At 37.7% G+C, this 20,542-nt stretch overlaps 1 non-coding gene across 1 annotated transcript; it reads left to right on the plus strand.

The window, feature by feature from the left end:
• The first annotated feature begins 7,554 nt into the window (after positions 1-7,554).
• On the plus strand, positions 7,555-7,736 carry LOC114094931 (U2 spliceosomal RNA). The gene has a single exon (XR_003583162.1). It is a non-coding gene; the product is annotated as a U2 spliceosomal RNA (small nuclear RNA).
• The last annotated feature ends 12,806 nt before the right edge of the window (positions 7,737-20,542 follow it).

Here is a 20,542-nt window from a genome sequence, read left to right on the forward strand (position 1 = left end):
TCTGGGAGCTTTAGTCTCAGAATGGCCTTTCATTCTGTAGAACAATCGGGGTGGACTCTACCTCTTGATGGGGAATGACAAGTTCTATAGGTGAGAAAGGAATGGATGACAGCCATCTTGGAAAATAAACTACGATACGCTCCATGCAGTTATTCAGGAATACAGTCTGGCAGTTGCTTTGCTAGGTTTAACATGTAGTTTCCAAGGTCAACCTGAGGATTTCCTTCATCCCAGACATCTGGAAGGAGGGAACCTATGTAGGACATTTTAAAATTTGACCTGTCAGCATTTCAACTTATTTTCCATTGAATAGAATTTAGTCACATGGTTACATCTGAGGGATAGTTGCAGTGGAACCAGGGTAGTGGATCTGTGGACCCAGAAAAGAGAGAGAGAGTAAGAGAGCGAGATAGCGGGAGAGAGAGAGAGAATGGACTTGTTGATAAGCTGGGGCACCACACATTGTGTAATCAGTCTGCCATACCTAGCTCTTGATAGAGTATTAAGAATTAAGAAAGTTTAGAAAAGTCTGTCTTTCTTGGGAATGATGGATTTTTTTCTCACTTTTTTAATTGGTACATTATAGTTATACCTACTGATGGGATTTGTTGTTACATATCTGTACATGCTCGCAATGATTTTTTATTTGTTTGTTTGTTTAATGTACTTGTGCCCTCAAAGCCAAGCAGTGACCTTGCTATATTGCAATGACCTGTAACATGAGTGTGACAATCTATAGCAACTGGCCTACAAGGTATAGAAACGCATCTGAAAAGACTTGACGTTTGCCTATCTTCATCATGCATGTTTTACATAATAAAATCAAGTGTGTATTTATTATTAGACAACTGTTTAAAGCAACTTTTCTTTTCTTTTCTTTTTTGGTTTAAAAAATGTAGACTGAATCTGGGCATAGTGGTATATGCCTGCATTCCTGGTGACTTGAGAGGCTGATGCAGGAGGATCAAGTCTAGCCTGGGCAACCTAATGAGAACCTGTCTCAAAGAACGGGGAATGTAGCATAGTGATAAAGCACCCCTGGTTTCTTTCCCCTGGTACAAAGAAAAAAGATATTTATTCTTTCCTCTAACTTCTGACATTCCAGGCCTTAGCCATCACTACTGCTATCGCTTATTCCTAGAATTCTGGCTTCAAATAATTGCTTGTCTGCTGTGGAACCTGATTCATTCATCATGTGGAATTTTCACATATGTTTTTGAAATTGAATATTTAAGAGAAAGTCATATCACCTACATTTTTTCCCATAAAGTTGTATAACTGGTACATATGTTTTTAAGAATGGTAATTCTCATTTGATTTTAAAGAATTATGTTAGTCTTGTGGGCCACAACGGGCCTCACCTGTAATCCCAGGAACTTGGGAGGCTGAGGCTGGAGGATTACAAGTTTGAGGCCAGCCTGGGCAATGTAGTAAGACCTTATCTCAAAATAAAAATAAAAAAGGGCTGGAAATGCAGGTCAAGGATAGAGAATTGGCCTAGCAAATGAAGGTCTAGGTTCTGTTTCTGGTGCTGAAAAGAAAAAAGTGGAACAAAATATTTTTTAATATTGTTTTATTATTTTAATATTGTTTTGCTCTTGAATATCACTAGTAGATCCATTTCCAAATGCTCTTCAGATACCCTGGACTCTAGAAAAAAGCATTGTGTTAACCTTTGTATCCCTGTCTCCCTCCTCACAGCAAATATTTATTCAGTACCCACTATATTCTAGGCACTTATTTCAATATCAGGGATTCATCAATAATGACCTAATCCATTTATTGATGGAGGCTACATTCTATTATGGAATGTATATGTGTTTAGACTCCAATATCTAACTGAGTGATCAAACTTTATAAGTACTTACAGATTAGGAAAGTATTGGATTACTATAAATTCTAAGATGCAAGGTGATTTTAGGCTCTTTAAGCTTCTAAAAAAAGAGGAGTGTATTTAATCTATAAAATAAAATTTCCTTAAAAGGCAAAAATAAAATTAGAACTAACTATATACTTTTTACTTATGCATAAAATATTAATTTGCTCAGTAGTTATCAGAAATGTAAAAATGCCCCAGATTGGGCATTTTTCTCCCTTATTCCATCTAGTTGCTACTTAGTAAAAAAAATTACACTTATTATACTTGTTACTAAAAGGTAGAGCGTACCACTGAAATGAATGTAAACATTCTAGGAGAAGATCTTTTCCATCTTTTTTTAAATTAAAAAAGTTAAAATATGTCCAAAATTATTTTGGGAATTTACATAATTTCTGGGAAAGTAGTAACAACATTATGTACATAATTATACCTAGGGTTGTAACTGCTTTCAGAATCAAGCAATGATTTCATAAATACGTGAATAATAGCCAGACCTGGTTTTTAAAAAAACAAAAACAGTAATAGAATCACCATATAAACTCTCTATAGGACACTTTTAACTCTAGTTCCTGCATTCCAATGCATGTTCTTATTTTATCCAGCCTCTTGATGGTTTGTAAGAAAAGTAAGTCAACTATAAAATTTGGACAATATTATGAGGTTTGCAGACTGAACTATTGGAAATGAACAATCCTCAGTATTATTTCATCACGAAATTGCCCTGTCACCTTGAGCAGGTTCGTTCTTTAACTGTCTGCTTCTTAATCATTTACCGTCTGTTAGATGAGAAAACTTCCTCCATGGTTTTATAAAGATTAGATAATAACTATAAAGTCATTTCTGGAAAAAGAAAGGTCTTGGTAGAGGTGTAGCAGGGATAGATAATAGTTTATTATTAACTGACAAAATGGAACCCAACCATCCCAGTTATGGCAAACGGTAATGGCTAAGATGTCCAGAGCATGAACATGGAGCATAATGGTGTGAATCAGTGAAAATTAGGATAAGCAAAGGAACTGTCCCAAACAACACTGACCTCGAGATGGCTCCTAATTAAATCTGATTCATGAGTCCTGTCAGTCACAAAGTGAAAAAAGAAAAAAAAAAATTGAAAATGTGTCTTTCATGTACAAACACTTAAACTTCTTTGGGAAACAGATTAATTGAGTGTACTTGTGGGAAAAGGGAAGGTTTAAGAAGAATTATTCTTCCTACTTCTAGCCAGTATTTCCAAGACCTATCCACAGCCAGGGAGGAGGCGTTGAGAACAATACACAGTGGGGATACTATACTTTAGATCTGGAAAATTCGCCTCTGTACTAGGTAGGTCTGCCACATAATTTTCCAGTAGCAGCCCTTTGAAAGAAGGGTAGCTCCCTTGCAGGAGATGAGGTCATTGAATCAGAAACAACTGGGGACATCTGACCTGCGAGTGAACCTAGATTAGGGAGTGACACTATAGATTAGATCACCTCACTGAGAGCCAACCAGGAAGTCTCCATCGGAAAAATGAAGATATCATATTCTTATAGGGCCAGTATATTAGTTGGCTTTTATATTTATTTTAAGAGAATCCCAACAAAAACATGATCATATCCCAAGCCAGAATCCTGGGAAGGTTGGTAGATACAGGTGTGTGTTGTAGGTGTGTTTTATAAAATTTCCATGTGATTATGTTTTTATTTTAAGATACTGGTTCTCTTCCTCATTAAAGGAACACTGTTTGAATTCTTTTGGCAAGGAGAGAATTACCAATCAATTGACACTTTTAGGTATAGTATTTGCTTAAGGTGTGATATATGCTACTGGTAGTAAGAAACTTTCTATATGAACAAAATAAATACTTACATGGTCTCCTACTATATGTAAGGCATTGTGTTTGTGAAATATAAAAATACAGATAGAACATCACTTCTCATTGAGCTCATGATTTAACATGGAAGAGAGTCTCTGCATAATGAATTGTATGACACATGGCATATTGGGCATGGTGGTATGTGCTTCTAATCCCAGTGACTAAGGAGGCTGAGGCAGGAGGATTGCAAGTTTGAGTGGAGCCTCCAAAACTTAGAGAGACCCTTAGCAACTTAAGAAAACCCTGTCTCAAAAAGTAAAAATGAGGGGAGATGTGGCTTAGTGGTAAAGTACCTCTGGGTTCAACCCTCAGACCCCCCAAATATATATGTGTGTATGTATATATGTGTGTGTGTGTGTATATATATATATATATATATATATATATATATATATATATATACATATATAAATATACTGTTCTAAGTACATGTGTGTATGTATGTGTGTGTGTGTATATATATATATATTATATACATATAATCAGGAAAAGAAGGCTAATTGCATAAAATTGAGGAATATTTCACAAAGCAGGTGAAATCTAAGGTGGACCTTAAGGAATGAGTAGGGTTTTTAACCAGTGGAAGAAGAAGTAAGGGTCTCCAAGGCAAAGCAAGAAACTGTATCAGCCAAGTCAGAAGACCTGCAAGTCCACCATGTGTTCTATACTGGAGGAATCTCGCTGGATTGTAAGGCCGTCTAGTGGAAGTTGGGGGTGTGCCCATCTTGATGAGGTGTTGCTACTTCCCTCTTTTACATAAATAATGGAGCGTCATTATGTTTGTGTTTTAAAAAAATTAAATGGTAGTGTGATGAATGAATTACAAAGTAGAAAGTTTGTGAACAGAGTAAATGAAGTATTTATTAGGTTAATTAGATAATGTACAAGAAAACACCAAGTACATTTATAAACAAACAAGGAAGCACAAATTGCTATAATTGTTACAGTCCAGGGGAAAAAAATGATGCACACCTGAACTATAAAGAGCATTAAGAAACAGAAAATATTCAAAAGATATTTTGGAGGTAATGAGGATAGTAATAAAATCGAACATTTGTTGAGTGACTGTTATGTTCTGGGCATTGTTCTAACTACATTGAACATAGTACTTTACTTAATCCTTACAGTCCTTTAAGGAAGATAAACCATTTTAAAGATCTAGAAACCGAGCAAAGACATGATGTAGCTTGTTCAGATCTCACAACTGATGAGTGGTACAGTGTGTAGATAAATTCAGGCAGCCTGCTTAGACATACTCTCAGGTATAATTGCACAAGGAGACAATGGATTTTATATAGCAGTTGGGAGATCAGAGGAATAAAATACAATCTATAGGCACAGTTCTAAAAAAAATCTCTTTTCTGAACACTTGTTTTTCAGAATGTTAACAGATGTTATGTAAGAAATAGATCTAATATCAAACAAAATACTGGGATAAACAAAATAAACAAGTTTTTGTCTGCAGGAAGCCTAAAAGCCTTTAGAAGTTTAATTTTCAACACAAATCCCCCAAGAAAGTGTTATAGAGTATGTTAAATTGCGCAGACTCAGTTGACCATAAATCTCTTTAATAATTTAGTCTTTTTTGGCGGGGGGTCAGCATTCCTAGAACATAATCTGGAAATTTCTCTTGTAGACATCCCACTTTGGGCCATGATGTGGTTAAATTGGTAAATTTGGACTGGGCATCTTGTATGTCAAGTGCCTGACAAGAAAATGCATAATAGAAAGATGTGCATTTGAGTCTTGAGAGATGGGTCAGAATTGGAGGTGCAGATGTACATGTTCTTCCTGTTTGAGACAATAAAAACTTGACCTTAGTGTCCATGGTTGAGCTTGCTGTGGGGAAGAGGAAAAGAGAGGAAGACCAAGGAGCACATTTTGGATGTTGCTTATATGCAGTGTCAGTTTGTACAGGATTCAGCTGGTGTTTAGTTAGTGTTCAAATTTGATAATATTTTGTTAAATGTTTCTAATGGAGATTGGCTAAATTTCAGCCTATCCATATGTAAAATTTAAATCATAGATATTCTTCGCATAGCTATATTTCTCCAGCAGCTGACCATGGAGAAGTATGAATTTCTTAGTTCATAAAAATGTTGGCCTGGTTGATTTGGGGAGAAATGGTCTTTCATATGAATGTGGCATAACCTGATCTTAGAGTTGCAATGAGGTAGACCCATGGTTAATGTTCCAAATGTCACTTGTCCCCATGACTGCCTTACATAAATTTAATGAAATACCATTATTTCTTAAAAGTGAATAAATCTTAAATTTTAAACAAGAGGTCTCCTATTAATTTAATCCATGGCAACAGAGATTTTCTCAAACCAAATAGTTCCAGGAGGATCTATTTTAGCTGCAACATCTGTGAACCATTCTAAAGGCTTGCAATAAAAAAAAATAAAATCATATAATATCCCACCAGAAACAACAAAAGCCAAATTGGATTCCTCCCTGGAAAATGAACTTCAAATTATGTTTTAAAACCTACAGACTTTTAAGGGGAGAGGTAAAAAAAAATATCCTATTTAAATCATTTAAAAACAAGTAGTGTTAGGAAAATATCCTATTGAGTCCTAGATAGTGTTGAGGATATATTTCCAATGTTAAGGTCAATGTTAACCTAAAAAGAGATAGGATGAAGGGGAGTGAAGTAGTTGAGCTAGCTTTTGTTTCTTTCTCAACATTCTCCCAGTCTCCATGCAGTTCATTTTATATGCCTCACATTCCTTTGCTAGATGAACGTACCTAAAGCATAGCTCTTCATCCTCTGATTGAAAAATCTGAATTTTTCTCCACTACTAGACATCAGTGTCCTGCAGGTCCAGGCCTTGTGAAGCTTTCCCATCCCATCTATTGCCGTACATCTTGCTTAGAAGATTCCAGCCAACTCTACTGCTTGTTTACCACACCAAATCCCTGTTCCTCATTCTGCTCCTTTGCTTATGTTATTCTTTTTTCCTAGATTCCTTTTCATTTCAACCAACTCCACATGCAGTAAATCTCCTCTTCTCTCCTATATTATTTCATGTAGCATTCTTGACACATTTAGCCACTTTCCACCTTGTATAACTGCTCTAAGGGAAGGCTGCATAGCATGGCAGAAACCACTGTGGTATTTTGGGGATCAGCCAGACACCAGTTTTATATATAATCTCAGTGTCTTATTAGCTAAGTGGTCTTTGGCACTTCTTTTTAACCTGGATGAGCCTTGATTTTCTTATCTTTAAAATGGAGAGAAACTTTTATATAAGATTCTTCAACACTCTGCTTGGCACACAGACACTAATACATATGAATCCTATTTTCAACAGAATTTAATTCTAGATTTGCTTTCCAAGGAGGTACATGCCACCTCCAAATATTGGAGAAAAATGACTTACTTCATTCAATGTTAAGACAATAAAGAAATAGGTATACAGGACACACAGTTCCTGGCACAGAATAACCCTAGCAAATGGTAGATCTATTATTGTTATTGTTTAAGAGTATAAATTTCACTAAGAAATGGCTTGTTTACCATTCTCCTTTGAATTTCTGCCAGTATTTAGGAATGTCTAGCAGTGTTCAGTTGATCCTCAACTATTATTTGTAGACTGTGTACTTCCATATTGCTGGGACCAGGTTTGTGAAGAAATTATAGGGGCCATGTTGTAGGTCTTATTTCTAAATAAATAAGCACTTGTAAATTTGGCACCCACTTCAACAACAACAAAAATAAAAATATGCATAGTAAAGCATAGGAAAAAACATTTTTTAAAAAATTCTCTTTTTAAAAAAATGTGATTTAAACACACACACACACACACACACACACTTTGCTTCTTGACCTTTTGGCTAAGATCAAGTGTAGTATCTGTATTTAATATCTGATACAGCCTCTATTTGAGGACAACATATTAAATGGACTTTGGGAGCAGGGAGATAGAATAGGAACTGGTCCATTCTCTCTAAGCATAGGATTGGTGTTGCGGGACCTTCAGAAATGATGCACACCCTCAGGGGACTTAAAACATAAGTAAATAGGTAAACAAAAAGAGGACACATAAAATTTACCATAATACCCGTTTGCAAGTGATTAGTCCAGTATTGTTCCGTATATTCACATTGTTGTGAATATAGTTCTACCATTCTCTCCATCTTGCAAATCTGAAACCATATACCCATTAAACCACAATTCCCTTCTTCATTTTCCCCCAGCACTTGGCCACCACCATTCTGTTTTTTGTTCCTAAGAAGAAAACATTTTTTAAAGGAAACAAAAGAGGAGCATTCTATTATGAATACTTTATCCATTAATTATCATAGGAAGTGGGGGGAAAAAAGGAGAGATGTCCCTAGCAAAGGCAGCCGGTCACATGCTGAGTGAATGAGACTGAAACTTGGAGAAACTTGACTCTTGGCTGGAAATCCAGGGATGAATATCAAGCCCATCTAGGAAGCAAGAGGTGGAGTAGTGCGGCAAGGCCAGAGTCAGTTTCTGGATATTAGAGAAAGGCCAAGAACTGAATTAGGGGAGATACCAGAACCACATTCTCAGGGCAAACATAAGACACCAACAAGAAGACAGGAAGAAAAGGAGAAAAGAGATAAAGCGAGGGGCAATAAACTTTAAGTCCTTAGGGTGGGTCTCATTGTCAGGGCATCTTTTAAAGAACCTGTCATGAGCCTCGTGGGCCATGCTGCCAAGAGCCTATGGCTTACGCCCCAGGTTGGCTGAAGGAGGAACCCTTCCCACTTCTCCCTTGATGGCTTGGTGCTTATAAGAACTGAGGGTCAGAAATCTTTTCACCTGATTTCACCAGTATAAATGTATTTCTTTGGAGGAGTGAAAGAGAAGTATTGAAAAACATGAAACCAAACAGGATTTGTCTAGGTCCCACCCACTTTTAGATGGGCCTGCTGGGAAAAGAAGGTGCTTAAGGAAAAAAAAGGAAACCCAAAATCCTCTAAAATGAAAATCATGAGCCCTAGATTGTTTTCCAGTTCCACCCAGTCTTTTTATATATGACCTTTGGCTGGTCCAATCTACCGGCCTTTGTTTCCCCTTAGGATCAATTTCCTTGTAATTTTTAAGGACTTTATATATCAAGCTGATTCATTGAATGAAACCAGATATTTTCTTATTCTTGTATGGTGACGATGTTAGTGTTTTAATTTTTTGAAATTGTTCCATGATCTTTTTTTAATATTTATTTTTTAGTTATAGGTGGACACATATCTTTCTTTTATTTCTATGTGGTGCTAAGGATAGAGCCCAGTGCCTCACACGTGCTAGGCGAGCACTCTACCTCTGATCCACAACCCCAGCCCCATGTTCCACAATCATTTTTAAAAAGTTAACACTCAATGGTGCTTGTATCTTCAAACTAAGGACAATCCAAAAAACAACACAAAATGAACTTTATTAAATCATTTAGCTACTGTAAATAAATCAATCTCTGGACTATGAAATACAGAAGTGGCAAATTTCCTCCTTTGGGAAGTCCATGTGGGCTGAGGGGACTGGAGAGACCTAGAACAGGTGACAGGCTCAGGCAGATAGATGAGAAAGGCACCATTCATTCTGCAGTAAGGGAGCATTTGAAATACAGTGACAAACAGACACTCACAGTCCTTTTGTTCTTGTATAATGAGGGATAACAAAGCTTATATTTTAATCTGAAATAAAGTCTTAAAAATGATCCCCAAATGAAACAAGATGGTGACACCCCATGAAAAGTTATAGGAAGGTAATAAACAACAACAGTGAGACCCAATGAGAGAAAAGAAATGTCTCAGAATGGAGAATCAAGGTCTATGTAATGAGCAAATGAGGACATGATTTATTAGATGTCTTTGCCAGCTTCTGCTTTTATGTGTAGTCTCCAGTAAGGTGCTCAAGTGGTACAGAGGAGAGGGATCGAATCTAGCCACCTTGACCCCTCTTCTTCCCATCTTGCCTGAAGTCCCCACTTTAGTTTTCTATTCCTGCTGTAACAAATCACTGCAGATTAATGAGCTTACAACAATATGAATTTATCACTTTACTCTTTCAGAATTCGAATGCAGGTCTCACTGGGATAAAATCAAAGTGCCACCATAGCTATATCCTTTCTGAGGCTCTTGGGAAGAATTCATTTCCTTTCCTGTTCCAGCTTCCGGAGATGCACCTTCTCTGGCTCCTGGCTCCCTTTCTCCATCTTCAAGAACAGTGAGGTAGCGCCTCCTTGACTCTACTTACTAATTGCATCTCTTTTTCTGATCACAGCTGAGAAAATTTCTTCATTTTTAAGTTAATGATTAGATTGGATACAGTCGCATAATCTGGGGCTACTCTCCCCATCTCAAAATCACGTCTGCAAAATCACTTTTGCATGTAAGGTGACATAGTTACTGGGGATTAGGACATGACCATCTTTAAGGGCCACTTTTCTGCCTGCACGTAGACGTCATGAGAGCTTTGGGGTTCCTCATGGAAGAATTAAAGCCTATCATGCCCGACAAACTTTCATTCCCTCAGCTGTTCACTGGAGGAACTTTGGAGAAAGTAGTGAAAGGAATTAATTCTCAGTAAAGTTGTAATGGCTGACACAGTCTAGAATCTCTTCTGGTCTTAGATTATAAAATTTAACCAAAAAGAAAACTTTAATGACTTGGATTTCTGACTGTATTCATATCTCCTCCTCCTCCTCCTCCTCCTCCTCCTCCTCCTCCTCCTCCTCCTCCTCCTCACCGGGGATTGAACTCAGGGGTACTCAACCACTGAACCACATCCCCAGCCCTTTTTTTGTATTTTATTTAGAGGCAGGGTCTCACTGAGTGGCTTAGTGCTTCACATTTGCTGAGGCTGGCTTGGAATTAGCAATCCTCCTGTCTCAGCCTCCTTAGCCACTGGGATTACAGGCATGCACCACCATGCCCGACCTAGTATTTACTTCTTGATTTCAATCAGACTGTTATCTTTTGAGTAATTTCATAATGGCATGGAGGAGAGAGAAGATACAATTTAGAGTCTTTCTTCTGCTACAGGGAAGAGGGGTGGGGCGGGGGAGCCTGAAGGACTTTACTTTGCCTCCCTTAGCCAGTCCATTTTGTTTGGAGCTGAGATGCAAGTCACTTTTGTGGGGCTCTTGCCTTAACATCTAAATAAAGTCTTAAAGTCTATTCTCTCTACAATAGAGAAACTATGAATGAAATGAAAATACCCATTTTGACATTGCCTGATGGTAGGTTTCTTAACATTACAAACGCTCTGATTTTTGATTATTCACCCTATAGAAGCAAGAACATCTGGCTCTCTCTGTTAAGAAACTCAAAGCAATATCAATTCCTTATTGCCGCAGTCTGGCTGGGCACAAAATAACCGAGCCGCCATGAGGCACTTGTAGGTTCAAACAGGAACTCCTTTATTGCCCGAACCCCACCGGCACTCCACCCGCACTCCCAGGAACTCTCCCAGCTCCCCACCGGGCTCCATGCGAACTCAAAAGTAGTGGGCACCCGAGGCAGCAGGAGCGCCCTATTGCTGACCTGCCCTATTGCTGGAGCCGCCCTATTGCCAGACAGCAAGGGTCTGAATACACAGCCTGTTCCAATCCAGCATCATCCAGTCACAGCAATTATACACAGCTTAACTTAATTATCATCATCTTAGTGGCTCGCTGGCATCACCTCTCAACCACTTCTGGCAAAATGCCATGTGCCATCCCGACTTGGCTGTGGCTCTCAACACCTTATCTTTTCCCCAATTCCATTTTCCAGACCACTTCTACCCACCTCCACATCAGAAGCTGTCTATAGCCCATTTCAGCACCTAACACTGGACTTGGCTTATGGTGTGTGTGCAACAAGGACTGTTGAATAAATGAAAGATTTATTGTTTGGGTGGCTGAGCTGTGATTACTTGGTAGCAGCAGCTACCATTTATTGAGCCCCTACTCACTCTACTAGGTCAGTTATCACACATTTTCTAGGTCTCCTGATTTATCTCTTTCAGCTTCCCAACAATTGATAAGGTTGGTATTGTTGACTCTATATTAAGACCAGAAACTTTTAGAAACTTGCCTATCCTTACAAAACTCAAGGAAGAGAGGAAGAATTCAAAGTGAGATGTGTCTCACACCTAAGCCCAGGGTTCCTTACATTCTACTCTTCCTTCTAATCTTCCTGGTCCAGAGAGAAACCAGGATTTGCTCGAGGTAACAAACCCATAGTCTCAAGACTATAATGGTGGAGTGGAGAGCAGAAAGCTAAAGGCCAGGAATAGTCCAGGGCATAATCATAGACAAGGGTGGTTGTGGAATACACCACGTCATGCTCTCTAAGTTACTACCTTAACCATGAAGCAACAATGAGTAGTATACAAAAAGAGCAAGAGGAAGGCTTTTGTCTGTTTGGATTAGTCTCTTTATGGATATTCATTTTTGCTCATGTGCATGATTGTTGGAATAACCGTGTCTGGGTTGGCCTTTTAGAGATCATGCATTGTCACCTGCCCCAGCCACCTCAACTCTGGTTAAATACAATTCAGATTTTTTAAAGCCTAACTCTAACAGAAAATATAACCCAAATCTGGGGGTTCCTGGGATACCTACTTTGAAATTCCTTCTGAAATTTCTTTTTCTTTTTTTTTTTTTTTATATATATCAGGGATTGAACTCAGGAGCACTCAACCACTGAGCCACACACCCCCCAGCCCTTTTTTGTATTTTTTGTTTAGAGACAGGGTCTTGCCAAATTGCTTAGGGCCTTATTAAATTGCTGGCTTTGAACTCGCGATCCTCCTGCCTCAGCTTCCCAAGCTGCTGGGATTACAGGCATGCCCACTGTGCCTGGCTGAAATACCAGTTTTGAAAAAAAATTTCTGGACTCCTGCCTTGCTGGTGCTCCCTGCATGTGTTAACAGCAGTGGTGAGCTTGGCTCTTAAGTTCCTGTGTCTTTAGATACCTAGAAGGAAGCTGGGAGAAAGCTGATCAGTCAAGCCGACCCAGAGACCTCGTGAGCTCGCTTGGAGCTGCTTCCTTCCCTATTTTTCCTACGCATACCAGTTCTTTCTTAGAAAAGCTAGGTTTGAATTACATGCCACAATACATCATTTTCCCTTATTCTGTTTAGTATTTGTGTTAAACCCTTAGGAAAACTGCCCCTTGTGAGGAGCTATGTTTTTGTCCTTGGGTTTTCCATTATATTCAGAAAGATCCTTTTTTCCATAGAGTTCATTTTCTTTATTATAGCATTATACTTATACATAATAGTTGGATTCATTTTGACAAAATCATACATGCAAGAAATTTAATTTCACTACCCATCCTCCCTTTATTTTCCTCCTCCTGCCCCCTATTCCTCCTCTACTCTTCTGATCTTCCTTTTGCACCTTTATTTACTTATTTTTTTGATTGGCACTTTCTACATAAAGGTGACATTCCCTTGGCACATTTATATATGCATATAACATGATTGTGTTAAATTCCTGCCATATGCCCTCCCCTTTCCTGTCCTCTCATTCTCTACCTTCTACTCCACTCATTTCCCCTATATCTTTATGATGGCTAATCCCCTATTACCACCTTCTTTCCCTTGATTTACTCTATCTTCCATAGATGAGAGAAAACATTTGACCCTTGATTTACTGAGTCTGGCTTATTTCCCTTAACAGGATTTTCTCCATTTCCATCCATTTATATGGCAAATGCTGTTATTTCATTCTTTATGGCTGAGTAAAACTCCATTGTGCATATATAACATATTTTCTGTTCATCTATTCATAGCATCTGGGCTGATTCCATAATTTGGCTGTTATAAATCATGCTGCTATAAATACTTAAGTGGTTGTATCATTATACTGTGATAATGTTAGTTCTTTTGGATAAATAGCAACGAGTGGGATAGCTGGGTCATATGGTGATTCCATTCCTAGTTTTTTCAGGAATCTCCATACTGCTTTCAAGAATAGTTGTACTAATTTGCAGTCCTACCAACAATATCCCGTAGAGTTTTTATGACAAATAGACATTGGTTCATACTAAATGACTTGTCAAAGAAATAATTCAATCGTGTTAATTTTATGTGCGATTTATGTACTTTGTTGCAGGAAAGGCAATACATAGTCATATGAACCCTTTTAGTTAAGTATTTAGGGATCCCAAGAAGATACACTGGACGGAAACTAATATTTGTTTCAATAAGCACTTACTGAGATTCTCTTATACACTAGAAACCATGTTAGGCACTAAAGATACAAATGAAAACTGTTTTCCAAAATGATCAGCCAGGACACTATTTGTTTCTCTACAAAATCAACAAATGATAGGCCTTTAATTTCTTGAGGCACACATAAGCAATCACAATTTTCATAAGCACACATGACTATCTGCTTGTTTGTGCAGTAGTCTTATTGATACAATAACTTAGATATAGAGCTCTGGTGATGGTTTCTGAATTCATAGCTAAGCCAATATTTAACTATAAAATAATCAAAAACATAGCAGTAAAAACTGAACTGGGTTAATTCATGATAATTAATCTCGGGTATTTTTTGAAATGTTATCTGCCTACACAGAAAAAGAAAATAAAGAATCATTTGCCAAGGGAGGAACAAGCTTGAAGATAAATGGAGCACAGACCTCTCATCTGGATGATGCTTTGCTCTGTTCATATCCATCTGATGCCCTGGGAGCCTTGCTATTTCCTCAACTTAGAATGATGGCTTACATGTTGCCATGAGGTGATAAGTAGAATAGTTTTAGAACAGTGAACATTAGAAGGGCTAGGGAATGGGGTGAGGGAAGATGGAAATCTAGGAAAATTAGTGGAGGCCTAGAAATGAGAAAATGGGGGTAGGAGAGGTAGTAGACGATAGAAAATGAGCCAATGGAGATAAGGAGAGAGAAGGGAACAAAAATAAATAGAGTGATAATGATAAAGACCATGTTTTACAGATAAGAATCAGAGGGAAAAGGGAAGTAGGCAGAGGAGAAAAGAAAAAGGAAAAGACATTTAAAAGTGTAAGAGAGGCTTCAAAGAGAGAGTCAAATGCTTATAATACTCTCTCCAATGCTGGTTTCTGGGATCAATATCTATTGCTGCCATAGCCAAGTGACAACAGAGACATGGGCCTGTTAATAAAGGGTCTATTAATAAAATACCAATTCTGAGCAAGGGCACTGCCTCTCAGTTATGTCTGTGAGCCAAGCCAAACAGCTTCATTTCATTAGCTTTCCAGAAAGCCTATCTCTGCCCGGCCGCCATCTTAGCCTTGACTCCTGGCTTCACTTGAGAAATTGAAGCAACAAGAACTGGTTTTCTAGGCTGGTGGGGTTGAAGCTAAGGTGGACCATGCCTTGCCAAATGCTCCTCTGCTCCTTACCGGGTAGAAATCCAGCCCCACATAGAGAAATTAATAATATTCAGCTTCCCTGACGACCCATTACAGAAATCATCCTCTGCCTCTTCCTTTGAGAACAGAGGTAGAGTGGGTACTCAAGAAATCAGAGTAAGAGATAGAACAAAAGCAAAGGGAACTTTATCATCCCATTTAGCCACTGATCTCTTCTCTGACTCAGAAAAATCCCCCAAGAAATATTGCCTAAAAGGTGTTGCATAGCGTCTTCAGACTGTACATTAGACTGTCAGTGTTAGGGAAACAATGTTACCTATAGGGTTGAGTAGGATATGGCAAAAAATTACCCCCAATTTTATTTCTGCTTAAAAGACTTGACTTTTATTAACATATTTGAAATATAAAATAGAACAAAGTAAGTGTTTGGCACGTGGTTGTTTTTAATATAATTAATCAAATCATGGACTAAGCTTTGCATAATAGTGTTGCTGAATTATAAGAGAATTGACATCATTCTTAATATTAAATTTTCCCCACCACTGGAAATTCATACATCTCTCCTTGTGAGAACTTCTGAAAGGTCCTGTATACTTTTTTTTTAGATATATTCCTAAGTACCTTATTTTTTGTTGCTAATATTTCATTTATAAAACTACATTTTCTGGTTTTGGGGAATGTGAAGACAAATTTTTGCTTTTTGAATAATGATGAGGCTCCTATAGCCTCTCTGAATCCCCTTATTTGTTTTGGGTTTCTGCAGATTTCTTGCAATTTGTATACTTTGAATCATATTATCCATTATAATGACAGTTTTTTTTTTCTTTCTTTCTTTGTCTTTCCTTACTGTGCTGGATAAGATTCCAGTTTAAGTAGTTTATATTTTCTTGCTTTGTATTTCCATGTTTTAATGGAATGCTTTAAATTTTTCCTGTAATATCTGATGTTTGTTATGGGTTATCTGAAGGACACTGTCAGGATGAGGAAATCACTCTCCAACTTTTCCAAGAGTATTTATCAAATCAGAAATTGTTAAATTTGATCCATTTTCCCTGAATCCATTAAGATAATCATGATTTTTCTTCTAAAATGTGGAAAATATATTTAAATTTGAATTGTGGAAAATATATTTAAATAAATGCATTGCTAGATTTGGCTTACTCTGTTTAAAACAAGTTTCTATTTATGAAAATGAAGGAGATTGAAGGATAATTTTTCTTTCATATATTGTACTTTTCTGATTTAGGGGTCAAATTTTACATGAACCTATAACTAAGAGTTGGGGGGGCTTTCTCTCTTAGTGTTTCCTGGAGCAGTTGGATATGAAAGAGATTATCCAATTCATGAACATTTGGTAGAAACAAATGTTCTGGGTAGTGCCATGTGTGTGTGTGTGTGTGTGTGTGTGTGCGCGCGCGCGCGCGCACGCGCACACACACACACTTGTATGTGAAGAGGTATACTATTCAGGTGTATTATATTTTCCACGAGTCAGTTTTCATAAGTTATTTTCTTCCCGGAAATTGCCACTCACTCAGTTATGCATATTTAGTAGCAACATTATTGATAGTGCTTTCTTATTATTTTCTATCTGGTCTTCATCTGCAGATGTGTCTCTCTTTTAAACTTCTAATATTGTTAATTTTTTCTCCTCTATTTTTTTTAAGGAAAGTCACCAAAGATTTATCTATTTTATTAGCCTTTAAAATATGCTATTAACTTGGTGTTTTTTTCTAAGACATTAAATTTTTTTTTCAATAATTTCTGCTCCTTTGCTTCTTTCATTTTTTTTGGTTGTCTTTTTATAGCTTCTAGAATTGGCCACATTACTCATTAATTCCCATAATTAGTTCATTTTAATATAATCCTTAAACCTAAAACTTTCATTATGATTTTGGTTGCTTCCCACAAATTTTAATGTGTGATATTTTTAAAATAAATTTCTATCCAGAGTATTGTGTAATATATATATTCTACATAGTAATTTCCAAATGTATGTTTTTTTTAAATTCAGGTATGTCTTCATTCCCAATTTATAATTTGTGTTGTAATCAGAAAACATAGTTATCCAGAACGTGTCATGGATTCTAATTTGGATGAAGCTGAAATGCTAGCTAGTTTGATTCTAACGCACACTTTATACATCTATTATATTTCTGAAAGGAAATAAAAGGATCGTGCATTCTTCTGGGAAGTATAAAAAAATGGAGAACAATGAAGTGTCCTGATAACACCTCCTGTAGGAAAATCACTCCTTTAAGAAACCTTCCATGAAAACTCCCCTCTTTCCCTTCTCATGATGGTCCTAACTCCTTCCTCATTAGGGTCAGCAATTACAACAGTTACAAATTATAAATTAACATTTATTTTTACACACTAACTTCTTGGATTTTTCTTACTCAAGTGAAAGGTGCTTTCCCTTTCTAAACAAGCAGAATACTTTCTCTTCAGACCTGACATCAGATTGTGAATGTGTGAGAAACGGTATTACAATAGGGTCAGTGGGTGACAAATACAAAGTACCCCCAATTTTTCAGTACCTACTTTAAAAGGGACAGAACTTGATTTATACTTGGTGAAGGGATGAAAGCCCCAAAGCCTCTTAGATTTGAAAAAATACAAGCCTATTTTCATTTCTCCTCCCCAGGAAGGAATACAGCCAGCCAGTTGGATAGTTATTGCTTGTGTTTTTTATTTTAAGACTGGAAGTGATTTCAGAGATCAGTCATGTCTTTTGCTTAACAGATGAGGAAACGGAGTCCCAGAAAGATATAGGAATTTGTCCCTGATCAGTCTCCCTTGTTTCTGGAAAAGTATTCAGTGGGATCCAGTGTTTTCCTCCTTCATCCCACTGCCTTATTTGGATGCTCTTTGTAAAGCTTCTAACTAAAGATGTGAGGATTTCTTTTTTTCTCAGCTCAAAATTTAGCTCGTAAATACACTGATGAGCTTCAAATTTGGCAGAGTTAGGAATCCTGCAAAAGAGTAGGGGGGTGGGAATTTTCCATCCTTTTTACATTATCAAAGGCTTAAATTAATGACATATGCTATTGCTAGCGATCCTCAGATCCTGGCAATATGATGTTCAATGTTTCCATTTTTTGTTGGAATATGAAGCAGATTTCTTTACTCAAGGGAGCAAGTATCAGATATGATGCAAGATCAACACATGGGCCTTCAACAGCTGGTATAAATAAAATAGAACCCTATCCAAAAAACATCCAATAAGATAAAATTCAATGTATCAATATATAGATATATTAATATAAAAATCATAGTGTATGCCGATGGTGGCAATTTAAATATCAAGCTTAATTACTCTTAGCTATCAGAGAACATCTTTGGAGACATGATAAAAGCCCACAGGACCTTTTACTTGAATTGTTCAGTTCATGACCTCTTTCCTTGGCCCCCACTGAACCGTAGACTGTGGCAAGAGGAGGAAGAAAGGTTGAGAATCAGGCAGGGGATTAACTACATTGGGCTGCTACAACGTGCTGTGTATATTGAAGAGACCTTAAGCAATGAGAAGCCACTGACAGGTTTTAAGTAGAGATGTAATTCTACTAGATTTGAATTTTAAAACAATTACTCTGGCCAGGTGTGGTGGCAAATGCCTGTAATCCCAGAAGCTCAGGAGGCTGAGATAGGAGGATTGTGAGATCACGGTCAGCTTCAGCAATTTAATAAGGCCCTAAGTAACTCAGCAAGACCCTATTTCTAAATAAAAAATACAAAAAAGGGCTGACAATGTGGTTCAATGGTTGAGTGCCCCTGGATTCAATCCTTGGTACCAAAAAAAAAAAAAAAAAATTACTCTGGGCAAAGTGTAGAGAGATAATCAATTAGTGGTGTACCAGAATACTGGAAGGGTAATCAGTTGGGAAACTATTAAAATTATCCAAAATAAAAAAGATGAGGAGGATTTGAATTAAGGCACAGAAATGAGCATGGAATTGAAAAGAGAGATTATGGAGGCAAATGTTTGAAAATAATCGGTAAAAGAGAGAAATGAGTCTAAAAAATCCAAGTTTGGCTTTAGGTTGCCCGGTGAATAGATATGTTACTCTAAAAAATATGGGAGGAGCCTGCTTGGGAGGAAGAACAGGGCTTATTCGCAGACATGTTAAGTTTTACTTACTTTGGTCTGCAGAGATGGAGGAGAACCTGATCTGGAGACACGTATTTGAGAGTGCTGAGCTCAGAAGTGGGTTACATGGTGGGAGAGACGAGATTTTCCTTGTGACAGTGTGTGGAGGGAAGAGGGCCAGGACAGAACCCTGACAAACACTGAGGGGAAGGCGAGGGAATGCAGTCCACTGGGAAATGGAGGATTCAGACAAGTAAGGGAAATGACATGGTATTCTAGAAACCAAATGATGAGAGAGTTTCAGGAACAATCATATTACATCTTTAAGGAAGTCAAGCAAATTGTGTACTAAAGACTGAGGCCTTTTATGCTTGGGTGAGAAACTAGAGGGTGTGTTCTCTAACCCAGAGAATGGGTGGCTCCAAATCAGAGGGAGTGAGAGAAATAAACTCAATGACGCTGGTGAGAGTACTGAGCTTTTGGGATGAACTAGAAAGAGCAAAGAAAAAGACTGCTAGGGAACACTGAGCAGATGTTGACCAGCCCAAACGTGTAGTGACAAGAAAAAACTGAATACAACTGACCATCAGGATGTGAAGATGTAGATAGCTGATGGTAGATAGGTGATAAATAGATGACAGATGATGATGATAGGTAGATAGATGATAGATAGTCTTTGTCCTAGGTACCAAGTTCACCCGTGTAATGGTTGGGATAAAAGGTTGTGTCAGATAGGGTCCTTCTTTTCCCACCAGCTAGGCTGAATAAACACTAACTATGCTTACAAATTCTGAATTGTCCTGTTACTGTTTTCCTCTTAACCAAAGTCATGCTTATCACATGGTGAACATGTCACAGTCCAATGGTTTCTATTATGCTGAGAAACAAATCCCATCAGAGACTCAGTTATACATCACTGCCCACTGAGGGTTGCTCTATATGGAGAAAACCACCCAGTTTATCTAGAGTCACTTTCATGGAGTGATCTTCTTAGATCTTGGCATTAGCCTTTGGTGTTGTGCCCTATGTAGAGTTTCTGATCATTGGGTCCAGATAGGACCCTCTCTTGAGGGTGAAGTATGGAATGAAACAGGGAGGGTGTGTCGTGCCATAAACACTACAGAGTCACACTTGGGTGGAGTGGGCAGGGGAATTGGGGGAGCTGTCTGTCCTTCCATTGGATGTTCACTTTTCTTTCTCCTCTCCCATTTAATATCATCTTCTTCTGTCCTGTTCTGATCATCTCCAATATAGTCTGCCCTTCATTCCCCTCTATTCTTCTCTCTCAATGTTCTTTGCCTACCTGAGTGTGACATTTTGTATCACCAAATGTGTACTTGTATGCTAAATGATCTCATGGAATCACTACGATTCTCTTCGATGATAGATTTATCTTT

Source organism: Marmota flaviventris, chromosome 4 (assembly GCF_047511675.1).
Source record: "Marmota flaviventris isolate mMarFla1 chromosome 4, mMarFla1.hap1, whole genome shotgun sequence".
NCBI classification, from domain to species: Eukaryota; Metazoa; Chordata; class Mammalia; order Rodentia; family Sciuridae; genus Marmota; species Marmota flaviventris.